Source organism: Chelonoidis abingdonii, chromosome 2 (genome assembly GCF_003597395.2).
Source record: "Chelonoidis abingdonii isolate Lonesome George chromosome 2, CheloAbing_2.0, whole genome shotgun sequence".
NCBI classification, from domain to species: Eukaryota; Metazoa; Chordata; order Testudines; family Testudinidae; genus Chelonoidis; species Chelonoidis abingdonii.
This window is the reverse complement of record NC_133770.1, coordinates 178,710,581-178,736,758: the sequence shown is the minus strand read 5'-3', so window position 1 is coordinate 178,736,758 and position 26,178 is coordinate 178,710,581. Positions and strand designations below refer to the sequence as shown.

The following is a 26,178-nucleotide window of genomic DNA, read 5'->3' as shown; positions in this document are numbered from 1 at the left end:
TCTTTCTAGAAGTCTGTAATATATAACTAAACTATTGTTGTATGTAAAGTAAATAAGGTATGTAAAATGTTTAAGAAGCTTCATTTAAAATTAAATTAAAATGCAGAGCCCTCAGACCAGTGGCCAGGACCTGGGCAGTGTGAGTGCCACTGAAAATCAGTTCGCGTGCCGCCTTTGGCACATGTGCCATAGGTTGCCTACCCCTGCCCTAGAAGCAGGGAGGCATAGCATGAAGAAGTGACTAAAAGTCTTACCACGGCTACATTTTCAAGTAGGTGTTCTCCTTGCTGACACTTAACACAGTGGTCAGTGAGGCGAGAAAGATCTAATTCTAGAATTTTGCAAGAGGAGAAAAGGGAACCTGAAGTTAAAATTAAAATGATTAGATATTTAGCTACAATAGTGTTTTGTATTATAATGTAAGAATATGCACATTTTTTTGTCTTTTAGCTGGTTATAGCTTTGGAAAAAAGGGGTAGGTGGGATACAGGAAGTGAACTGAAGTAAGAATAACTTTGAACAAGCTTTGATAAATTTGAACAAAAATCCAGAGGGATTAATGTTTGGTCCAACACAGGACATTATTAGCAAGGTGAGACCTACTTCCGACCAGTCTTCTCAGATAGTTTTTATCTTGGCATATGGTATAGTATTAGAGAATATGCAATATTATAACAGGTGCAAAAGCCCAGAGCTGTCACAATAGTTTAATTTCAAACATCTGAATGTGCAGGAAGTGTAACAGACATTATACCCCTCTTCAGGTGATATCGCTCACTAGGTTACACCTGTTCCAGTCTCCAGGGCAATGTTAGTCTTCAGGCTTTCAATCTAACACTCCTGATGGAAGACACAGTTGTATTATCACAAATGAATTGCTGTAGTTTGCTCTGTGACTAAACACAAAGTGACAGATTCTATATGTAATTATTAAAAACAAAAACTGACCCTACATTGAAGTAACCTTTAAGTTGTGACACCAACCATCAAAGACAAAGGCAATTCAGAGTAAAAGGGTGAAATCCAGTCCATCCAAAATAAGTATTACAATGGAAATGCCTATTTTGAAAACAAGCACTTTACATCTTTACCAAGTATTTCTATGAAAAATGAGACTGTTTTTGCAGCAGCTGCTTGTAAAATGTATAATTCTGACCTTTTTAAAAAGATTTACAATAATATAGTGATTTGAACATTTTATGGATGTACACAACTTCTCTTACTAAGATGACCAGATTTTCAAGGTGGTGGGGAGGGTACACATTCATGGAAGAGTTCTGCAAAGCCTAGTGGTGGTAGGTATGAGGGAGACGTACCAAGGAAAGTTTGGCTTTTGGGAGGTAGAGAGAAAATAAGGGGCCCACTACTCCACCTTTCCTCTCGCAGTCAAAATGTACAAAGCAATCTCGTCCTCCTTAAAACTCTCCTTGGCCATGATGCCTGCAAAAAACTGGACTGCGGTTAAGCAGCTGGTATGGCGAGAGAGACTGCTGCCTGTCACACAGACCACTGTTGTCTTTGGTTTACCTTGTGCTCCTCCGTCTATGTTGTCTCAACTTTATACTTCAATGGTAAGATAATTAGGGCAAGCATCATTTTTCATATATGTTTCTACCTAGCTCAGTGGGCCTAGGACCTCTGTGCATTTCCACGGTACAGATAAATAACAACAACATAGCACTACACAGAGGTCAGTGAGCCTTTGATTGTGTGTGTGGGAGAGGGCTATCTGTTGGAAAGTGGCTCATTTAGGAGAGAGGAAGTGAGTTTGGCAATGTGTTAGTGGAGGAAGTTAGTGTTGGTACTAGAGGCACGCTTGCACTTAACCAGCTCTAAATTTCAGTAGCTCAGCAGACCAGTGGCTCTTTGAGAGAGCTGGAATCTGTGGAGAATTCCATTTTTGTAAATTACAAGCAGGACAAGCCATGAAAATAGGCACATTTCTAATTTTTGGTGGTACGATTGTCTACCTGTTATCCCTTTGTGCTTCCTACTTAGCTGTATTCAGAGTCAGGATGCAGATAAATACAACTTCCAGCCTTTTGCTGCAGCAGCACTTCAGCTGGATTGCTTCCAAATGAAACCACCAGTGGGAATTGCACTCATAACTCAATTTAAATATAAAAATTTGGAGACGAATCGTAGGTAGAAATAACTGCTGTTCATTACAGTTCACTATGTTAGTACCATGTTTTAATCTGGCTATCCAGTTTTTATGTTGGAATCGGTGGTTCTGATTTGTAAAGCTGAATTTCTAATGTTGAACTATGTCCATCTTAAAGCTGAGCATTCTCGCCTTTTGATGCATGGTGTATGAGAGGGGCCAGCCCTGTAGCAGAGCAGAGTGTTCGAGAGAATTTTGGATTTATCAATCACAAGTCAACTCTCAAGAGTAGCCAAGAAGAAAGAGGTGGGGTGGTTGTGACAGGTTGGATCACAGAACCCTCCTTGGGAGCTGCCACCTGATGCACCAAGACTACTTCTGTCCCTCCGTTCCTTCTCTGTCAGCTTAGGATTTCAATGCCCTGCCTGGTTTGAGCCAGACTCGCTAGCCTGCTGCAAACCCAGACCCAGGTCTGAATCACGTCCCCTAACAGCTGCAGCTTTACCTGACAGCAGCTTACAGAAGTGTTCTTATCTTTAACACTCAGATGCTGAACTCCCAGTGGGGTCTAAACCCAAATAAATCCATTTTACCCTGTATAAAGCTTATACAGGGTAAACTTATAAACTGTTTGCCCTCTATAACACTGATAGAGAGATATGCAGGGCCGGCGCTACCATTTAGGCGACCTAGGCAATGGCCTAGGGCGCCAGAATTTTTGAGGGGCGCTATTTTGCAGGGTGGCGGCACGCGGCTCCGGGGGACCTACTGCAATCATGCCGGCGGACGGTGCACTGGTCTAAAGGCTCCGGCGGACCTACCGCAGTCATGCCTGCGGCAGGTCCACCGAGCCTTTAGACCAGCGGACCGCCCACCAGCACGACTGCGGCAGTTCCACCGGAGCCGCGAGGGGCGGCAAAACGGCCGTCCGCCTAGGGCATCAGAAACCCTGGCGCCGCTCCTGGAGATCTGCACAGCTGTTTGCCCACCCAGGTATTAACACATACTGAGTTAATTAATAAGTAAAAAGTGATTTTATTAAATACAGAAAGTAGGATTTAAGTGGTTCCAAGTAGTAACAGACAGAACAAAGTAAGTCACCCAGCAAAATAAAATAAAACATGCAAATCTAGTCAAACTGAATACAGATAATCTCACCCTTAGAGATGCTTCAGTAAGTTTTTTTCCTCAGACTGGCCACCTTCCAGGCCTGGGCACAATTCTTTTCCCTGGTACAGCTCTTGTTCCAGCTCAGGTGGTAGCTAGGGGATTCTTCATGATGGCTCCCTTTTTTTCCTGTTCCACCCACTTATATATCTTTTGCATAAGGCGGGAATCCTTTGTCCCTCTGGGCTCCCACCCCTCCTCACTGGAAAAGCACCAGGTTAAAGATGGATACCAGTTCAGGTGACGTGATCACATGTCACTGTAAGACCCCAAGCCTTCATTCCTCCCAGCCTGACTCACAGGAAGGCCTGCCTGCCAATAGAGCCATCCACAGTCAATTGTCCTTGTTGAAGGGGACCATCACAATTCCAAACCACCATTATTTGCCCACACTTTACATACTTACAGTAGGCCCTCATAGTTATATTTCATATTTCTAGTTTTAGATACAAGAGTGATACATTTACAGAAATAGGAGGAACGCACTCAGTAGATTATGAGCTTTGTAAAGATAACTTACAAGAGACCTTTCGCGTGAAGCATATTCGTTACATTATATTCACTCACTAGCATATTTTTATAAAATCGTATAGACGGCAATGTAACACCAAGAGTAGCCAAGAAGAAAGAGGTGGGGTGGTGATTTGTTTTTGTTGCTGATGGAGAAGAAAGCCTTTGCGCAAGGCTCACATTTATATTACAAGTTATATTCATATCTGAATATGAATCTGACTTGGTCATAATTTTTCAGTAATATATGTGGGGATAAAACACTGTGTAAGTCCTTGCTGGAAAAATGGAGCTTGCTATGTTTCTCTCCTGGTATGGTGGGGGAGGAGAGGGGTTTGGTTTGGTTTGAGGTTTTGTGAGGGGGAATGTAGGGCTTGGTCTTTTTTTAAAATTGGTGATTGAAAGAAAGCAGGCTCAGGCTTGATGGTATCATAAACTGATCAAAGATGCTTCTTTCCAGAATCAGATTTAAAATGCATATCCAGGGCTTCAGATTTTCTGGGACAGTAGTATATCACTCTTGAACTTCAGTCTGTGTGATTCAGGCTGAAGTTGTCGACACAATCATTATTCCCCCAATCACCTAAGCTTGCCAACTTGGAGTGTTGTTTTTTAATAACTTTCTTTTCCTTCTCCCGATACATTCAGGCATCCATCCTCCCAGCAACTCAACATTACAACCTTTCCTCTCTGTTTTTATGGCTAAAAATGCTTATCCTTGTCTTAGTTCTCTCCCACCTCAATAGCGGTGCTCCTCCGTGGCCCCCTCAACTTCCATTTCACTCCCCTCCAGTCCATCCAGAATACGGTCGCTAAAATTCTTTTCTTCACTCCATTTGTTTCTCCCATTGCTAACATAGCGAGTCCAAGAGTTTTAATCGTGCCTTCAAGGCTCTGCAGAAGTTCATTCTAATTACATCTCTTCTTACAACATCTCCCTCGCCTTGTTTGCATCATCAGTGAATCCAGCTTTACCCCTCCCTGTCTTGCCTTCTTATTTTCGTGCCTTTGCTGCTTCCCCCTCTGCCTGGAACATCCTCCCTATCTGTATACTAGGTGCCAATGCTTTTCTTTAACATCTCTATACAAAGCTAATTTCTTATATGAAATCGATAAACATTAACCAGTGTCAGTGTAAAAAAAAAAAAGGGCGGGGGGTGAAGGCAAGGGGGCAGGATATGTAGTTAGTTAGACTTCGGTTAAAAAGGGCTTTATTTTGGCAGTGTTTTTCCATAAAAATCTGTCAGCCAACACATCCTCGCTTATCACCCTTCTTCATTGTAATTTTATAATTGATAAAATAATCCAAATGCTGTTTGATCTCTGTCATTTGTTAGCAGTGACTGTTCTTAAAGCACAGAAACCAGAGAGAGTGTGTGCTGCCTTACTAGTGGTAGGAAAGAAATCAAATGTATTTTATCTGATGTTATATTGTGATGAAGGTAGAGGTCTGGGGAAGAAAGCCATCAGTTTTTAATATCTGTATGTCAGTCTCTCACCTTTGAAACTTTAACCAAGGAAGACTCTCTTCCAGATAACTTGTAGTGCAGGACGAAGTTTAATTAATACTTACACAATTTCCTGGGTAATGCTGCACTGCTTCTCTTTTCAGCTCTGCATCTAGTGAGATGTGCTCTTTTTTTGATCATTACAAGCAATAGCTGCAGTGCCCCTCATCGTGATGGAAGGCATTAAGCCAGTACCTTATTTCCAAAAGCAGGTAAAAATACCCCAAAGAATAATGGAGTCCAAATTAATCTGGTCACATTTAAATTCTGTGTTGCCTGGGTCACATTCGTGGGTCTGTCGGGTCTGTCAGGTATGTCAGGTGTGCACATTTTTGTCCTGTATGTACACTGTATATATACATCATCTGAATGGTGACTTCACATGAGGAATGTGAACAGTTAGTATTATTTCCCTGGCCAGCTAGATAATGTGTACATATGTACTGTCAGTGTGTGTTCACAATAAATGTAAATAGGGACATGTACACATACACAATATGTGAAGATTGTATATCCAAATGCATTGATCTGGGTTATTTTAACCATTTTGTCAGGTAATATGTTTACTCAGAGCACCATATGACCTGACCAGTTAGCCTTTCATGTTAATACTACAGCACCTTGTTTGTGCTTTCCTTACTTTTAATTTTGACCCACCTTGTCTGTTTTAATGTTTTTAATTTTAATCAAAAGTATCTTGTCTCCCAGCAACCTCATTTCCCTGTGCATTTCTCAGTAGCGAATACTTATTGATGGTCATTAGTCTCTAACTGCTTGTGCCAGTGCACCTCTGGGAGGTTAATCAATCTTGTTCTTTTTTAATTGACATCAATAATGTGTTTACATTTATCAATATTTCTTAATTGTCAAGTTATAACAGTGGAACATCAATAATAAATCATGCCAATGGTGAACTTCACACATTAGACTTTTAAAAGTCTCCTTAAGCAATTTGACATATTGTAAATTGCTCTGGTGTGATTTGTATGTGCTGTGTGGGAAGAGATCCAAAAATTGGTATGTAAAGCCATGTACTGTAGAATAAATAACATTAAAGAACCAAACTATTGAACTGACAGTAGGATGGTTTTTGCCATATAGATTATATATTGTTATGAGGAAGGAGGAAGCAAATCTTTTAAGGCTAGCTTAACAGCCTCAACCAAGATTGTGAACCCATTGTGCTGTACATAAACATAGTAAGAGAAAGTCCCTGCCTTGAAAAGCTTACAAACTAGGTGAGACAAAGGCTGGGGGAAAGGAATTATTATTCCTATTTTACACATGGGAAATAAGGCACAGAGAGATTAAGGACTGGATCCAAATAAGCACATAAACACACGATTAACTTTAAACACATGAGATGTCTCATTTAAATGAATGAGACCATTCATGCTTATGATTAAGCATATGCTTAAGTGCTTTCCTGTGTTGAGGCTTAAGTAACTTGCCTAAGGTCACATAAGAACCTTCTGGCAAGGCTGAGAATTGAACCCCAAAATCTTCCACATCCCAGTCTGGTATCTTAAGACCATCCATTCTCTTTCTTCTATCCCCACTAGCTTCATGCAGTAATAAGATGCACATATGACAATAATCTGAATGACAGAAACCTGGCAAAATGCTGTCCTGAGGACAACTACCAAATTGAAGACATGTCTAATGAGAATGGAAAAAACAAAATGGGGGGAAAAGGTGAAGAAGGTTGAACACTTGACAAGAAGATAACATGGAACACCAAGTAGGAGGGAAAATAGCGCCAATGAAGCAGCTATTTACTTCCTTCCTAATTTTATGCTTCATGATTTTTTTATTTAGCTCCTGTGATTTTAAAGGTGAACGGCAGAGCTTTTAAGTTAAATATATACAAAAAAACATTTAAGATCCTAATCATTAACAGAATATGTTGCTATTAGACTTTAAAACTACAAACTTTTTTAAAAAAAAAAAAATCTCCTTACGACTTACCTGCTAAGACCGGAGTTCAGGGTTCTCTGTGTCTCATAGAAGGGATTGTTCATTATTTTGTTATTTATAAATCATTTATAGTGCTATGAATTTAAATGATTCTTTACACAGAGCAAGAGAGAGGTAATCATTCCTTTAAATCAAACTAAAACAACAAATGTATAAGCCAGGACATGAAACAATGATTCAGGAGTGAAAGAAGGAGATTATTAATGACAACAAAAATGGGGGGAGAGGTTTGCATAAGGATCTCTTCTTTGAAGGAGCAGAGAAGGGGAGTATACTGTGAATGAGGACATTGAGACTGTTCTAGGCATAGTGGCAGCTTGATGAAAAGCACAAAGTTGAGTAGAAAAAGTGACAACGGGAGAAGAGTAAGATAAAAGTATTGGTGAGTAGGAAATATCAAGATTATCTAGGTCCCTGTAGATGAGGAGAATCTTTGAATTTGATTTAATAAGATGCAAAGAGGAAGTGAAGAGTTTAGTAGGTGGTCAGAGCACACAGTGGCATTTTGGATGAAAGTCATGGAGGGCAGAGAAGAGAGAGTTACACTTACCAGGGTGAGAGATGAGACACTCACTAGGGACAATTATTTTTATGCAAATCAGTGGCAGAGCTCCCACTGTTTTCAGTGATACAGGAACAGGTTCCCCCAGGCTTTAACGGGCTTTGACTCAGGAACCATTGTAATTTTAGTTCCTCAATATCCTGAAGTGTAACACAAAGGTGTTCTCATTTGAAAAATATTGGTTTGAGATAGATTCTTTTTATTTACTAGTTTGAACATGTGTAAAAGGACAACCGAAACAACAAAACAGCTGCCATCATTGTGAACTGAATATTATTGTGGGGGCCTGGGATGTCCCACCTATCATGATTGAATCAGTGTGGAAACTGGGACTCCAGTTCCTGTATTCCATATTTTCTTCTAGCTCTCTAAAGAATGACACACATAATCTACTCTGGGGAGAGCAAGAGATTTTACTGTTAATGTACTATAAAGTTAAAAGATTTCTACCATCAAAAGAGGCTGTTAAATAGCATAAAGAACATAAGACTAAATGGTAAAAATCTTGTATAGTTCAGTTTATTATTCTGGCAGCCATTCTGCTGTCTTGTACTTTTACACAAATGTTGAAAGTAGTGAATAAGAAGAATCAGTCTTTTTCAAATGAGAGGATGTTGGCAGGACAGCCTTCAAAGGAACTAAATGATAATGGTTAATGAATCAAAGCCCGTTAAAACCTAGATGTTTAATCAACCTTTTTATCAAGAGTAAAGCAAATCAGAAAGTAAAGGAGCTGACATTTACTGTGTCATGGCAGATTATGTACATTTCTTGACTGCACAGAAGGATGTGTTGTGTGGACCTTGTGTGGAGAAAGCATATCTAGAGTCAAAGGCATAGATTCATAGACTCTAGGACTGGAAGGGACCTCGAGAGGTCATTGAGTCCAGTGCCCTGCCCTCATGGCAGGACCAAATACTGTCTAGACCATCCCTGATAGACATTTATCTAACCTACTCTTAAATATCTCCAGAGATGGAGATTCCACAACCTCCCTAGGCAATTTATTCCAGTGTTTAACTACCCTGACAGTTAGGAACTTTTTCCTAATGTCCAACCTAAATCTCCCTTGCTGCAGTTTAAGCCCATTGCTTCTTGTTCTATCATTAGAGGCTAAGGTGAACAAGTTTTCTCCCTCCTCCTGATGACACCCTTTTAGATACCTGAAAACTGCTATCATGTCCCCTCTCAGTCTTCTCTTTTCCAAACTAAATAAACCCAATTCTTTCAGCCTTCCTTCACAGGTCATGTTCTCAAGACCTTTAATCATTCTTGTTGCTCTTCTCTGGACCCTCTCCAGTTTCTCCACATCTTTCTTGAAATGCGGTGCCCAGAACTGGACACAATACTCCAGTTGAGGCATGCATCTCTTAGCTGGACAGTGGGGACTGTATTCACAGTAGGGCTCAAATAGTATTTGCCAAATTGGTTTGAAACATGCTAAAGCCTTCAGATTGACTCAGATTAAATGTGAGACTAATTTAGATTAAGCATACTTTATCTGGCTGGAATGAAGAAGGTGAAATCTTATTTAAACTGAGTTTAAAATTGAAAAGTTGAAAAACATATTTCACACATTGGCCACCAAAGCACTGTTTAAAATCAAAATAGCATGAACTTTGTTTTAAACCAGTTCAGCAAGCATGTTTTTCAGTACAGTATAGGCAAGGCCTAAATAATAACAATGGTTTCTGTTCCTGATGTATTAACATGTTTTGAAGCCCGAGTTAATCAGGTTAAGAAATATTGTGCTTGGGCCTGGGTTTTTTTATTGTATTAAGAGATGACACAGAGGCTGCTGAGAAATGAGGATCTGTAACAAATATCTTTGCATACCGCCTTTCAGGCTAAGAAGTGAATGTGAGTCTCTTCCCCAAAGTGTGCTAAAAGCTGTACATTAGTACTCACCCAGTATTGGTGTTTCATGCTTTTGAGTGAGATTTTCAGAAACGTGTCAGTCCTACTTTCAAAAGTGACTTGGGCACTTATGAACCCAAGTTACATTGAGAGTCAATATTTAACTTCCTAAATCACGTAGGCACTTGCACATTTTACCCTTTTCTTAGTAATACTCTAGGCCAGGGGTCGGCAACCTTTCAGAAGTTGTGTGCCAAGTCTTCATTTATTCACTTTAAGGTATAGTTTCATGTGCCGGTAATACATTTTAATGTTTTTAGAAGGTTTCTCTCTATAAGTCTATGTATTGTATAACTAAACTATTGTTGTATTGTAAAATAAAGGTTTTCAAAATGTTTAAGAAGCTTCATTAAAATTAAATTAAAATGTTGATCTTACGCCGCCGGCCCACTTAGCCTTCTGCTGGCCTGGAGTTCTGTTCACCTAGGCCGGCAGCAGGCTGAGCGGGGCCTGCGACCGGGACCCCAGCTGGCAAGGGTCCAGCAGCCAGAACCCCAGACCGTCAGCCCAGTGCCACTCAGGGTTTCCATCCGCCGGCTCCTGCTAGCCGGGATCCCGGCTGCCAGACCCGCCTAGCACACTGGCAGTCTAGGGCCCTGGCTCTGGCCCTGGCCCTGGCTTTGCCCACATACAATGGGTATCTACCTTCTCCCTGGTTCTGGCCCATTCTCTTCCTCTCTCTGCACTGAGCTGAGGGTGGGAGTGCACTGAGCACAGGGCTGGGGGTGAAGGGTCTAGCCAGGAGCTAGAATGAGGGAGGGGGCTCATGGTTGGGGCAGGAGGTTTGGGTGTGGGGCACTTACCTTGGCAGCTCCCATTTGGTGCGAGGGGTGCAGGTGGGAATATGGGGGTGGTGCAGGAGTTCCCATTAAGTGCTCAGGGTGGGAGTGGTGATGTGGGGGGTGCAAGAGTCAGGTTGGGGGTGGTCTGGGGATGTGGGGGGGTGCAAGAGTCAGGGCAGAGGGCTGCGGACATGTGAGAGGGTGCAGGCGTCAGGGCAGGGGGTGGGGAGGGGGCTGTGCATGTGTGGGGGTGCCAGAGTCAGGGCTGGGGTTGTGGGGGTGTGTGTGAAGGAGTCAAGTAGAGGGCTGGGTGTGTATGAGGGGGGCACAGGGCATGGGCCTGGGAGTGTCTGTAGGGCTCAGGGCAGAGGGCTGGGGGGGTGTGAGGCGGGGTCAGGGCAGAGGGCTGGGAGTGTGTGGGACAGGGGGGTGAGGGCAGGGGCCTGGAGAGGATATGCCCCTATTCCAACACACACACACACACACCCACCAAGGCCCTGCCCCTGCTTCTTCTCTGCCTCCGCTGGGAGCAACGAGCACGCTGACTCTGCTCTTTCCTGACCCCCTCCCTTGCAAGGGCCATCAGCTGATTGGCGGATAGGGAGGGAGGGACGGAGGCAGAGGAGGGGCAGACACCCAGCACACTGCGGGAAGAGGCAGGGGAGCTGGCAGGACCAAGCTTCTGCCCCTTACCCCTACGGAGGGGAGCGGGCTGGGCTGGACAGGATTTTTAATAGAACACTGCTGCCTGCTGGGACTCCAGCAGGCAGCAGTGTGCCATTAAAAATTGGCTCGCATGCCATCTTTGGCACGTGTGCCATAGGTTGCCGACTCCTGCTCTAGGCTTCCCTTCTCTACATTAATGATGAAGCCTCTGTGCTTGATTCAGTGTACCACCATTTCCCACTTTATTAATGCACACTCTCGTTTGAAATAGAGTGGCACGATGTAACCACAGGCTTCTTGTTTCTCACTGCCTTTTGATACCGATTAATAAAAGCACAGACCATCTCTCTGTCTCTTCCATACTCTCAGGCTGAAAAGCTGAGTATTTTCTTTTCAAGTAAATACCCATCAGCCCTACAGATCTATTAGCAGTAGTTGTTCTAGAGAGTAAGCAGCCCAATACATGCATGACCTGAGAGAGGTTCTGAGTGCCTGCAGCTCCCACCATGATGATGTGGGATGTGATCCTATTTATTTGCATGGCAGTAACACATGGGAGTCACAGTCAGGGGCAAGAATATCATTGCGCTGGGTGCTGTACAGACACAGAACGAAAAGACAGTTCTTGTTCCAAACCTTTGAAAAACTAATATTCACAGACTTTAAATATACCTGTTCCCAAATTTTTTTTTTGAGGGGGGGGCGGGGTAATTGTACCAGTTTACCAGATAAAGGGTTTAATCTTTAGATTCAGTGAAGAGCATTTACTGTTCTTACTGAAGTCAACAGGGGTTTGACATGAGTGATACATAATAGTTTACTGAGCATACTGGAAGAATGATTCATTATTTATGGCCAGTTAATTGATTTAATTTTTTTTAAAAAGCTGTGTACCTAAATAGCAGTAATGAATTCAGAGTACTGAAAGTGTTCATTTAGTTTCTTAATTTTTTCAGTTCTTATTTGCTGCTTGCTTGCTTAAGATTTCTTTTGAAATTGTAAAAATTAGACTTATTTATTTTACTTCCTGGCTCTTACTGTAAAACACGGACATTGATACTGTGTTTCTAATATAAAAGTGTCATGAAACTTAGAGAGAGGGAGGGAGAGTTCTGACCTATTTTTGTAAAAGAAAACAAAGATAAGGAAGGGTAGAACACAGGAGCAGAGACCCAAAGTTTCCCACAGAATAGTAATAGATATGACCTTTAATATCGAGGCCTTTGGATCAAAGTTAAGTTGGCATTAAAATTTTCTAATAAATTCCCTGCTGAATCTCAGGGTTTTTTCCCCTCAAAGTTAATTCAATAAGGTCACAATAAAGCGAGTGCTGTCTGTGTTATTGTAATTGCTCTCAGCAGGCTGGTAATATTATTGCACAGAAGTGCCAGCTACTGTGCTTTTATTTCTCTCTTCAGCCATGCTCCTTCCTACATACTCCCTCCGCTCGTCTCTCAAGTCCACCCTAAATAGGAAATGAAGCTGTTTTAAATGCCATTTGCCTCTCATTTAAAATGCTTTTACAGTGATGCATGAATGCTTTGCAGTGAAAGAAATAAAAGCTTTGTTAGATTTCTTGTGGAATAATTGGAGACTTTTATTTCCTTTCTTTAATTCTGCTCCAACCTTTAAGCACTGGATCCAGCCTTTAAGTTCTTAAGTAAAGGATGTTATTTCTAAACACAAAGGGCTTGGTTCATCTCATGTTGGTTTGACTCTCTGAGGGTAGCAAATTGACAGATAGTTCAAGAGTTTCTGTAAGGGTATGGAGGATGGGATAATCATGGGAAGCCAGCTAACATAATAATGTGTTTCACAAACAATCTTCTGCCTATCGTGATAGACCCAGGCCAGTTGAGAACAGCAGAGTAGTAGAAGGGAGATATACTGGCCACTGGATAAGCAGTTTTCTGTTCCCAGAGTGACCAGAGCAGGGGCTGCTCCAGTCTTATGAGAAGACCTGACTCCAATTAACCTGCTAAGAGTTAGGTGAGGCTGTTAAGGACCTGACTCTAATTAAGGCCCCTCTGATGCTATAAGAGGGCTCACTCCAGTCAGGCCAAAGGGAGCCAGGGAGGAGGAAGTGCGTGTGAAGAACTCGGAGCAAGAGGTGTGCAAGAAGCTTGAGAGTGAGTGGGCCTACTGCTGGAGGACTGAGAAGTACAAGGATTATCAGAAATCAAGAGGAAGGTCTGGTGGTGAGAACAAAGAAGGTATTGGGAGGATACCATGGGGAAGTAGCCCAGGGAATTATAGCTGTCATGCAACTGTACCAGGAGGCGCTCTAGACAGTTGCAGTCCATAGGACCCTGGGCTGGAACCCAGAGTAGAGGGCGGGCCCTGGTTCCTCCCAACTCCTGATCTAACACAGGAGGAATTGGTAGAAGCCACGGTCCAGGTCAGAGGGGAAGGTATCTGGGCTGTTTCCTGACCCACAGGGTGAATCTGTGAGGTAAGCAAATCCGCCAATAAGCGCAGGACCCACCAAGGTAGAGGAGGAACTTTGTCATAATATTTAGACATACCTGGTTGTCGTATTCCTGTAAATTATTGCTATCCATGCCCACCCTGGTTTCTTGAATAGAATAATTGATTTGATATTTCTTGTCCTGTGGAATGCAAGTTTATGTTTGACATTCATGAATCTACTAGTAAAATATTAGCCTGGGCATAGACCATTGCAGTGGATAAATGGCTGCACAGAAACACTGTGATCACTGCTCTTCGCATATGTTATACAACTGTAAGTTGATACATATGTGTTAACATGAATTTGGTTTCACTTATTTTTGTTTGTAGCTACTATTGTGTCCATAATCAGGGCCCCGTTGTTTGGATCCTACTTCCCAGATGCAGCTTGCTCCTCTCCTTCCTCAGACATGCAGTCTTAAATAAACATACAGATTTGGTTGATATGGGTAACATGCAGTGTTGTGTGACAGGCTGCCCACGTTGTAGCCAACTTTTTTCATCTATTGCAGAAATTTTTTAAATACAATATCTGCATTACATTATGATTATTTTTTATTACAGTAGCACTTGGGACCTTCAATGAAATATCAGTCTCCCATTCTTCTAGGCATCAAACAAAGACGTTTTACAAATACAATTCTTGATCCAAAATGCCTGCAGTCTGTCCTCCCCTAACTGCACCCTTCATCTTTTAGAACCTCCCGGTGTTACACCAGATTCTGAATATGCAATGAGTTTTGAAATTTAAAATGGAGGTTTTTGCATACACCACTGCATCACACTTTTGTTAGTAGTAAGGAAAGAGCACACTTGTATGTCACTTTTTCACCCTATTTCTGTATTGCTTGTTATTTCTCTTCACCCTCCCACACACTTTTAAAAATTACTCTTGTCCCACATTCTTGGTCACGCATCACACCCTACTGGTACAAAGTGCACTGCAGTGCCTGCATGTTGGATGAACTCCCAGTGATCAAAATCATCACTTTCACCGTGTTTGAAGTTTCTGCCAGCAAAGATACAAGCATCTTGAGGTCACTCCTGATCAATAACTGTTTTTTGCTCTTATTTATGGCATACACATTTTAATTTATAATTCCTGTTGTTGCTTGGGGTTCTCATTTTTGGTAGCAGAGATGTGATACGACTAGTAAAAGCAGTATGCCCCCAAGATAAAAGGATGCTACTGACCCAATACACTTCAAGAAGGTTGATTTGGAACCCTGCTGTGGTTGGAGTCTAAGATATGCTAAGATTCCCCTGAATCAGCATGGCAGATGATCAAGTTGTTACTTTGTGAATTTAATACTTAAGCATTGCTGTGACAGAATTTCTATTTAAATTAACATTTTTGATTGATTCTGCACTTCAAAAGTTCAGTGTTGAGATTACAGCAATATAGGCTAAAGAACTCACATTTTCCAAACCAGTTTTCCCTCTGGCTGAGTCAGGTCATTCTAAAGTAAACCTGAATGTTGAAAAATCCGTTTGGACTACATACAGTAAAAGCTTTTTTAATGGGCATGCTGGGGGCATGGGGGATGCAGGTTAACTCAGAGAGAGGAGTTTGGAGTGGGGGGCGGGCGGAGTGTGGGAAGGGCTGTGGGGCACGGCTCTGGGAGGGAGTTTGGGTCCGGGAGGAGGGTTGGGGCATGGGAGGAGGCTAGGGTTCCAGATGGCGGGGGGGTGCTCATCTCCAGTGGCTCCCTGCAAGCGGCTTCCCGTCCCTGTTGCTCGTGGCAGAGGCATGGACAGGCGACTCTGTAAGCAGCCTCTGTCTGCAGGAGCTGCCCCCTGTAGCTCCCATTGGTTGCGGTTCCCAGCCAATGGGCTGGGAGCTGCAGCTTCAGCGCTTGAGGAGTGGGGAGGGAGGCATCATGCCTGCAGGGCCACCTGGGTGTGCCTCCATCAGCAACAGCGGAGACAGGGAGCTGCTTGCAGGGAACCACTGGCAGTGAGCACCCCCCCCATCCGGCACCTAGAAGCCCCCGTGCCCTAAACCCCCTCCAGGACCCAAACTCGCTTCAAGAGCTCACTCCCCAGCCCCCTGCCGGCCCCACACCAACCGCATTATAAGCCAGACTTCCAGTGCAGATCAGAAATGCTGGTTTATAGAGCTTGCCGGTTGGTGAAGTGCCAGATAAAAGAGCTTTTGCTGTATTAACCATAAAAATATCAATCATGTTGTCCTTTGTTAAGCTAAACAAATTACTTGATTAAGATGCTATTTAGCACATACTGTTTTAAATAGTTTCCTGACAGGACCCTTCCTTCAACCCTCTTGCAGAATTTCAGATGATACATTTGTCCATTATTCTGAGCTAGCTGTGTCTAATGTTTGACCTGAATGAAAACCACTCAGCACTTCTGAAAATTAGGCCACTTATTTAAATTTCTAAATAAGGATTTAGGAGCCCAAGGTTAGACCCCAAATTTAAACAATCTAGACCTAGCCCCTGCACCTGAGAGCTCAATATCTCAGTATCACATCTTCTTACAGATAGTTTGGTTAGTTCCTAAGTAGATCCTAAAAGGAGTTTTGACAATAAGGATAGATTGACTGTTGCATCCCAATCATAACAACTTACATATCTCTATCATCTTTATTCTGAAAATTCCCAAAGCATTATACAAATTCTAATAACATCAGTGAAACACATCCTTCCTTTAGGTGGAAGGCCTACCAATCATTTGTTTTATTTGCTTGGATTCAATATTTTAAAATGTCTGCCCAAGCTGTAGGTATTCTCATAATTAAATTCAAACCAATAAAGGAATATGACCCTATATCTTAATACAAATATTATTCCTGGGGGAATTCTGTGCCAAAATTTTAAAATTTTGGCAAATATTTTAAAAATCTGCAAATTTTATTTGTTAAAATAACACTATATAATCACACCAGTTTCAGTTATTTTGGTAATTTCCTTCAAAATACCAGTCAATGTCCTTTTTTGGGGAGGATGGAATTCTGTGCACACATTAATTTCTGCAAAAATCTGCATTGCAAAGTGGCACAGAATTCCCTCAGTAAAATATATGGCCCTTCAGAAAAAGGATAATTTAGCCAAAGTCACTGGGAGCAAATATCTACTTTTATTAAATGTGTCATGGGATTTTTCCTGTTTACATAATAGAGATGGGACCTTATTTTTAAGGCCCCATCCAAAAGTTGGCATGTGATAAGCTGAAGGGAATTCCACCTTTCTTCCTTAGGAAAAGGAAAAGCTGAAAAGAGCCTGTCTAGATTTCAGTCTGTGGTTTCAGTGACCATTGGTGTTTCAATCTGATCCTTAAACTACTGAGCCCACATCTTTAGAAACCTGCGTTACTAGCACCCATCTTGTGTATTTTATACTGCTAAAAGCTCAAGGTACGTCTACACTATGAAATTAGGTCGAATTTATAGAAGTTGGTTCTTCAGAAATCGTTTTTATACAGTCAGTTGTGTGTGTCACCACACAAAATGTTCTAAATGCATTAAGTCAGTGGACTGCACCCACAGTACCAAGACTAGCATTGACTTTCGGAGTGCTGCACTGTGGGTAGCTATCCCACAGTTCCTGCAGTCTCTGCTGCCCGTTGGAATTTTGAGTTGAGATCCCCAATGCCTGATGGGGCAAAAACAGTGTCACTGGTGATTCTGGGTACATGTTGTCAGACCCCCCTTCCTGTCTCCCCCCGTAAATGCAACAGCAGAAAATTTTTTCGCACCTTTTTTCCTGGGTTACCTGTGCAGACACCATACCATGGCAAGCATGGAGCCCATACAGCTGACCGTCACCTGTGTGCTGGCAGATGTGGGACTGCATTGCTACACAGCAGCAGCTCGTTGCCTTTTGGCAGCAGACGATGTGTTACGACTGGTAGCCATTGTTGTCATACTCCTTGTCATAAACAGATAGCTAAGGGTTAATGTCTCTTTCACCTGTAAAGGGTTAACAAACAACACCTGACGAGAGGACCAATCAGGAAACAAGATACTTTCAAATCTCGGTGGAGGAAAGCCTTTGTTTGTGTTTTTTGGGTTTTGCTTTGTTCTCTCTGAGTCCTGGAAGGGACTAGACGTGCAACCAGGTTTCTTGCCAATCTCCCTGCTACAGTCTCTTATATATTCAGAATAGTGAGTATTGAGTAGAAAGGCGGTTATAGTCTTTTAATTGTTTCTGTATTTGCAACTGTGTATCTGGCTGGTAGAGTTTTAATGTGTATTTGCTGAAAGTATTTTAAATTGTATTTCTGCTGGAGAAAGCTTTTTCTCTATTGTCTATAAGCTGAAAGACCCTGTAATATTTACATCTAGATTACAGAGATAACTTTTACTTTTTTTTTCTTTCTTTTTATTAAAAGTTTTGCTTTTTAAGACCTGTTTGATTTTTTTTCTCCTGTTGAGGCTCAAGGGAATTGAGTCTGTACTTACCAGGGAAGTGGTGGGAGACAGGGAGAAAGAAGGGAGGGGAAGGGGGAATCCCTTTGTTTAGATTCACGGAGCTTGAATCTGTATTGCCTCTGGGTGAGGGAGGGAAAGCCTCTGTTTTAAGATTCAAGGAGTTGAATCCCAGTGATCTTCCAGGGTAACCCAGGGAGGGAAAGCCTAGGAGAGGCACTAGTGAGGGAAAGAGTTTACTTTCCTTGTATTAAGATCCAGGGGGTCTGGGTCTTGGGGGTCCCCAGGGAAGGTTTTGGGGAGACCAGAGTTTATCAGGCACTCAAAGGCCTGATTGGTGGCACCGTATCAGACCTAAGCTGGTAATTAAGCTTAGAGAAATTCATGCTAGTACTTCATTTTTTGGACTCTTAAGGTTCAGATTGGGGATAAAATACTATGACACTCCTGGGTGCTCTTTTAACCGACCTCATTGAGGTCAGTCGGGGTGCCTGGGCAGACAAGGGAGTGACTCAGCCAGGTCATTCCCATGTTCTGCTGAGCACCCAGGAGATGACGGTGGCTAGCAGTCGTGATGCAGCATCTTTTGCCGAGCACCCAGGAGATGATGATAGCTAGCAGTCGAACTGCACCGTCTGCTGCCAGCCTAAGATGTAAAAGATAGATGGAATGGATCAAAAGAAGAAATAGACCCAATTTATTTTGTATTCATTTGCTTCCTCACTTCCTCCCTCTGTGTAATCAATGGCCTGCTAAACCCAGGGTTTTCAGTTCAATCATAGAATCATAGATTATTAGGGTTGGAAGGGACCTCAGTAGATCATCTAGTCCAACCCCCTGCTCAAAGCAGGACCAATCCCCAACTGGCCCCTCAAGGATTGAACTCACAACCCTGGATTTAGCAGGCCAATGCTCAAGCCACTGAGCTATCCTTGAGGGGGCCATTCTGTGTGACAGTTGTGTTTCTCCTTGATGCAAAGGCACCCCTTTTGTTGAGTTTAATTCGCTGTAAGCCATGTCGTCAGTCCCCCCTCCCTCCATCAGAGCAGACAATCATTTCGCGCCTTTTTTCAGCGCAGCACTGGGATCATGGAGCCTGCTCAGATCACCGTGGCAATTATGAGCACTGTAAACACCACGCACGTTATACTGGAGTATATGCAGAACCAGAACCTGCCAAAGCAAAACCAGGCGAGGAGGTGACGGCAGCGCAGTGACAAGAGTGTTGAGGACATAGACATGGACACAGACTTCTCACAAAGTACGGGCCCTGGCAATTCGCACATCGTGGTGTTAATGGGGCAGGTTCATGCTGTGGAACGCCGATTCTGGGTCGGGGAAACAAACACAGACTGGTGGGACCGTATCGTGTTGCAGGTCTGGAACGATTCCCAGTGGCTGCGAAACTTTCGCATGCATAAGGGCACTTTCATGGAACTTTGTGATTTGCTTTCCCCTGCCCTGAAGCACCAGAATAACAAGATGAGAGCAGCCCTCACAGTTGAGAAGCGGGTGGCAATAGCCCTGTGGAAGCTTGCAACGCCAGACAGCTACCGGTCAGTCGGGCATCAGTTTGAAGAAGGCAAATCTACTGTGGGGGCTGCTGTGATTCAAGTAGCCAATGCAATCAAAGAGCTGCTGCTATCAAGGGTAGTGACTCTGGGAAATGTGCAGGTCATAGTGGATGGTTTTGTTGAAATGGGATTCCCTAACTGTGATGGGACGATAAATGGAAACCATATCCCTGCCTTGGCACCGGAGCACCAGGCCAGCAAGTACATAAACTGAAAGGGGTACTTTTCAATACGGCTGCAAGCACTGGTGGATCACAAGGGACGTTTAACCAACATCAGCGTGGGATGGCCGGGAAAGGTACATGATGCTCGCGTCTTCAGGAGCTCTGTTCTGTTTCAAAAGCTGCAGGAAGGGACTTTCTTTCCAGACCAGAAAATAACATTTGGGGATGTTAATGCCATGGCTCATGAAGCCATACACAGACCGCCTGGACTGTAGTCAAGAGCTATTCAACCATAGGCTGAGCAAGTGCAGAATGGTGGTAGAATGTGCATTTGGACGTTTAAAAGCGCACTGTGCAGTTTACTGACTCGGATAGACCTCAGCGAAACCAATATTCCCATTGTTATTGTTGCTTGCTGTGCGCTCCGCAATATCTGTGAGAGTAAGGGGGAGACGTTTATGGCGGGGTGGGAGGTTGAGGCAAATCGCCTGGCTGCTGATTATGTGCAGTCAGACACCAGGGTGGTTAGAAGAGTACAGAAGGGCGCAGTACGCGTTAAAGAAGCTTTGAAAACCAGTTTCATGACTGGCCAGGCTACAGTGTGAAAATTCTGTTTGTTTCTCCTTGATGAACCTCCCCACCCCCGGCCCTTGATTCACTCTACTTCCCTGTAAGCTAGCCACCCTCCCCTCCCCGCTTCAGTCACCGCTTGCAGAGGCAATAAAGTCATTGTTGCTTCACATTCATGCATTCTTTATTAATTCATCGCACAAATGGGGATAACAGCAAAGGTAGCCCAGGAGGGGTGGGGGAGGAGCGAAGCATCAGGTGGGTGGGGGAGGAGGGAACGACAAGGCCACACTGCACTTTAAAGCCTTAAAACTTAAAAACTTTAAAACCTATTGTAGGCCAGCCTTCTGTTGCTTGGGCAATCCTCTAGGGTGGAGTGGCTGGAGGCCCCTGCCCCACTTTCTTGGCCATCTGGATGAGGAGGCTATGGCACTTGGGGAGGAGGGCTGTTGGTTAGACAGGGGTTGTAGCAACGGTCTGTGCTCCTGATGCCTTTCCGGCAGCTCAGCCGTACGCTGGAGCATATGAGTTTGATCTTCCCGCAGCCTGAGTATCGACTTTTGCCTTCTGTCAGCAAGCTCACACCACCTATCATCTTCAGCCCACCACTTACTCTCTTCAGCCCACCACCTCTGCTTGTGTTCATATTGTGCTTTTCTGCACTCTGACATTGTCTGCCTCCATGCATTCTGCTGTGCTCTGTCAGTGTAGGAGGAGAGCAAGAGCTCAGAGAATATTTCATGCTGAGTGCGTTTTTTTTTGCCTTCTAATCTTTGCTAGCTTCTGTGAAGGAGAAACATTTGCAGCTGGTGGAGGAAAAGGGAGAGTGGTAATTAAAAAGACACATTTTAGAGTACTGTGGGTACACTCTTTCAGGTTAAACATTGCTGTTCACATTATACAGCACATGTGCTTTCTTTACAAGGGCGTATGTTGCCTCTTGTATTGAGAGCCTGCTGGTTTGGTGTGAGAGGTCACTCACACTTCACCCCTCCCCCCACCACATGGCTAACAATGGGGAACATTTCTGTTCAGCCACAGCCAAACAGCCGAGCAGGAACTGGCACCTCTGAATGTCCCCTTAATAAAATCACCGTATTTCAACCAGGTGACCACGAATGATATCACTCTCCTGAGGGTAACACAGCGAGATAAAGAACGGATGTTGTTTAAATGCCAGCAGACACCAGGACCATACACTGCCATGCTTTGTTATCCAATGATTCCAGACTGCATGCTACTGGCCTGGCATGGTAAAGTGTCCTACCATGGTGGACGGAATAAGGCTGCCCTCCCCAGAAACCTTTTGCAAAGGCTTTGGAAGTACATCCAGGAGAGTTTTATGGAGATGTCCCTAGACTCTAGAGTATTTCCGCTCCATCCCCATACACGTAACAGACTTTTCCAGTAGCTGTACTATCCACGAATGCCAGGGCAGTTTAATCATTAAACACGCTTGCTTTTAAACCACGTGCAATATTTACAAAGATACACTCACCAGAGGTCCCTTCTTCGCCTTCAGGGTCTGGGCCCCCGCCTTGGGTGGGTCTGGGGGTTGATGGGTCCAGATCTAGGGTGAGAAACATTTCTTGGCTGTTGGGGAAACCGGTTTCTCTGCTTCCTTGTTGTGAGCTATCTTCAGTCTCTTCTTCATCATCTTCTTCGTCCCCAAAACACGCTTCCCTATTGCGTGATTCTCCATTGACCGAGTCAAAGCACAGGGTTGGGGTAGTGGTGGCTGCACCCTCTAGCATGGCATGCAGCTCAGCGTAGAAGCGGCATGTTCGGGGCTCTGATCCTGAGCATCCATTTGCCTCTCTGTTTTTTTGGTAGGCTTGCCTTAGCTCCCTAATTTTCACATGGCACTGCTTTGCGTCCCTCTTATGGACTCTGTCCTTCATGCCCTTTGAGACTTTTTCTAATGTTTTGGTATTTCGTTCATTGGAACGGAGTTCAGCTAGCATAGATTTGTCTCTCCATATGGCATTTGTTATGGGGATTTGTCTCCCCATAATGAGTCTTGTGGATAAGGGAGAAGCGGTGGATGTGGTATACCTAGACTTTAGTAAGGCATTTGATACGATCTCGCATGATATCCTTATCGATACACTAGGCAAATACAATTTAGATGGGGCTACTATAAGGTGGGTGCATAACTGGCTGGGTAACCGTACTCAGAGTTATTAATGGCTCCCAATCCTGCTGGAAAGGTATAACAAGTGGGGTTCCGCAGGGGTCTGTTTTGGGACCAGCTCTGTTCAGTATCTTCATCAACGACTTAGATGTTGGCATAGAAAGTACGCTTATTAAGTTTGCGGACGATACCAAACTGGGAGGGATTGCAACTGCTTTGGAGGACAGGGTCAAAATTCAAAATGATCTGGACAAATTGGGGAAATGGTCTGAGGTAAACCGGATGAAGTTCAATAAAGACAAATGCAAAGTGCTCCACTTAGGAAGGAACAATCAGTTTCACACATACAGAATGGGAAGAGACTGTCTAGGAAGGAGTATGGCAGAAAGAGATCTAGGGGTCATAGTGGACCACAAGCTAAATATGAGTCAACAGTGTGATATGATACTGTTGCAAAAAAAAAAAGCAAATGTGATTCTGGGCTACATTAAACAGATGTGTTGTGAAACAAGACACGAGAACGTCATTTCTTCCGCTCTACCTGCGCTGGTTAGGCCTCAACTGGAGTATTGTGTCCAGTTCTGGGCACTGCATTTCAAGAAAGATGTGGAGAAATTTGGAGAGGGTCCAGAGAAGCGCAACAAGAATGATTAAAGGTCTTGAGAACATTGACCTATGAAGGAAAGGGTGAAAGAATTGGGTTTATTTAGTTTGGAAAAAGAGAAGACTGAGAGGGACATGATAGCAGTTTTCAGGTATCTAAAAGGGTGTCATCAGAAGGAGGGAGAAAACTTGTTCACTTTAGCCTCTAACGATAGAACAAGAAGCAATGGGCTTAAACTGCAGCAAGGGAGATTTAGGTTGGATATTAGGAAAAAGTTCCTAACTTCAGGGTAGTTAAACACTGGAATAAATTGCCTAGGGAGGTTGTGGAATCTCCATCTCTGGAGATATTTAAGAGTAGGTTAGATAAATGTCTATCAGGATGGTCTAGACAGTATTTGGTCCTGCCATGAGGGGGGGACTGGACTCGAATGACCTCTCGAGGTCCCTTCCAGTCCTAGAGTCTATGAAATCTATGGCGAGCAGATCCCGTACCTTCTGTTTGGTGCATGCTAGGAGCTCTTTGGCGATCCTGGGACTCCATCATGGTCACTCTGGCTGATGAGATCTGCACTCACCTGCACCTTGCTATGCTGACCAAACAGAAATAAGATTCAAAAAGTTTGCAGACCTTTTCCTATCTACCTGGCCAGTTGCATCTGAGTTGAGAGCACTGTCCAGAGCGGTCACAGTAGTGAAGCACTCTGGGATAGCTCCCGGAGGCCAATACCTCGAAATTCCTTCCACTCCACCCCAGCAAGGCCCGATTTCAGCGCTAATCCCTCGTCGGAGGTTGGAGTAAAGAAATCGATTTAAAGAGCCCTTTAAGTCGAAAAAAAGGGTTTCATCATGTGGACAGGTCCAGGAAGCTTAAATCAAGGGTAACGCTGCTAAATTCGACCTAGACCTAAATCGTAGTGTAGACCAGGCCCTCAGAGACTTTGGACCTTCCAGTGCTATTATACATGTGTTCATTTGGTAGTATATCCTGATAATTTCAGAACAATTCAGAGAACTTCACTCCAATGAGGCCTGAGGTTAAAAATGTTTTTTAAGTAAATAATATTGAAATTATTTCGTAGAGTCGCAACTTAAAATTTGGATGAACTGTGGTTTGACCTCTTGATTTGGTAAAATTGAATCTTCCTTTAAAAATATTGTACTCCTCAGATTAAAAAATGAATGCAGTTAGGTAGTGTACTGCTTGAGAGTTGCTTATTGATTAAACACAGCAGTCAGTATTAAATCAAATTAGGAAAAATTGCTATATATAATTGCGAGTGCATTTAAATATCTCTGTTATAGGAAACAATCCTGTTAAAAGAATCAAAGTGCAGTTATCACAACCGATTTTTAGCAGCGTTAAACCAATTTAACGCTGCACCCGTCCACACAACGAGGCCCTTATATATCGATATAAAGGGCTCTTTAAACCAGTTTCTGTACTCCTCCCCGATGAGAGGAGTAGCGCTAAAATCGGTATTACCATATCGGATTAGGGTTAGTGTGGCCGCAAATCGATGGTATTGGCCTCCGGCGGTATCCCACAGTGCACCATTGTGACTGCTCTGGACAGCAATCTGAACTCGGATGCACTGGCCAGGTAGACAGGAAAAGCCCCGCGAACTTTTGAATTTCATTTCCTGTTTGCCCAGCGTGTGGAGCTCTGATCAGCACGGGTGGCGATGCAGTCCCAAATCCAAAAAGAGCTCCAGCATGGACCGTACGGGAGATACTGGATCTGATCGCTGTATGGGGAGACAAATCTGTTCTATCAGAGCTCCGTTACAGAAGACGAAATGCCAAAGCATTTGAAAAAATCTCCAGGCTATGATAGACAGAGGCCACAGCACAGTGCTGTGTGACAAGCGTAACGGAAAGCCAAAGAATCAAATGGACGCTCATGGAGGGAGGGAGGGGGGTACTGAGGACTCCAGCTATCCCACAGTCCCCGCAGTCTCCGAAAAGCATTTGCATTCTTGGCTGAGCTCCCAATGCCTGTAGGGTCAAACACATTGTCGGGGTGTTCAGGGTATATGTCGTCAATTTACCCCCCCCCCCCCCCCGTGAAAGAAAGGGGGAAAAAATCGTTTCTTGACTTTTTTCAATGTCACCCTATGTCTACTGCATGCTGCTGGTAGACGCGTGCTGCGGCATGCAATGAAGCAGCATCCTCTCCCCCTCCCTCCCTGGTGGCAGATGGTACAATATGACTGATATCCATCCTCATCATCAGCCCCTGAGTGCTCCTGGCTGGCCTCAGGTGAGGTCGGCCGGGGGCGCCTGGGTAAAAATAGGAATGACTCCCGGTCATTCCCAGTAGATGGTACAGAAACGGCTGGTAACCGTCCTCATCATAGCAACTGGGGGCTGAGCTCCATCAGCCCCCCCCTTTCATGTCTAAAGAAAAATTCTGTACTGCCTGGACTATCATAGCAGCGGGATGCTGGGCTCCTCTCCCCCCCACCGTTTTAATGTCCTGCCTGGACTATCATAGCAGCTGGAGGCTGCCTCCCCCTCATTTTATCTCACTAAAAAGTCAGTGTTTCTTATTCCTGCATTCTTTATTACTTCATCACACAAATGGGGGGACACTGCCACGGTAGCCCAGGAAGGTTGGGGGAGGAGGGAAGCAACGGGTGGGGTTGTTGCAGGGGCACCCCTAGAATGGCATGCAGCTCATCATTTCTGCGGGATCTGACACGGAGCGGCTGTGCTCTCTGGTTCTCTGATACACTGGTTCTCTAGTACACTTGCCCCATATTCTAGGCAGGACTGACTCTATTTTTAGATAAACATAAAGGAGGGATTGACTCGGGGAGTCATTCCCATTTTTGTCTTTGCGCCCCCGGCCGACCTCAGCGAAGGCCAGCCAGGAGCACCCATGACAGCAGCAGACAGTACAGAACGACTGATAACATGGACGCACACCGCCGAATTAATGTGCTTAGTGTGGCCGTATGCACTCGACTTTATACAGTCGGTTTTACAAAACCGGTTTATGTAAAATCGGAATAATCCCGTAGTGTAGACATACCCTCAAAGAGCTACTTTTTCTGCCCTAGCCACATGCCTAAATCA

The 26,178-nt window shown here is 43.9% G+C and overlaps 1 protein-coding gene and 1 pseudogene across 2 annotated transcripts in view; one reads left to right on the top strand and one right to left on the bottom strand.

Annotated features, from left to right (window-relative positions):
* LYRM4 (LYR motif containing 4) overlaps positions 1-26,178 on the top strand; it is a 169,609-nt gene that overhangs the window by 50,254 nt on the left and 93,177 nt on the right. The gene's annotated exons all lie outside the window — the stretch shown is intronic.
* LOC142046429 (uncharacterized) lies at positions 20,683-23,644 on the bottom strand (annotated as a pseudogene).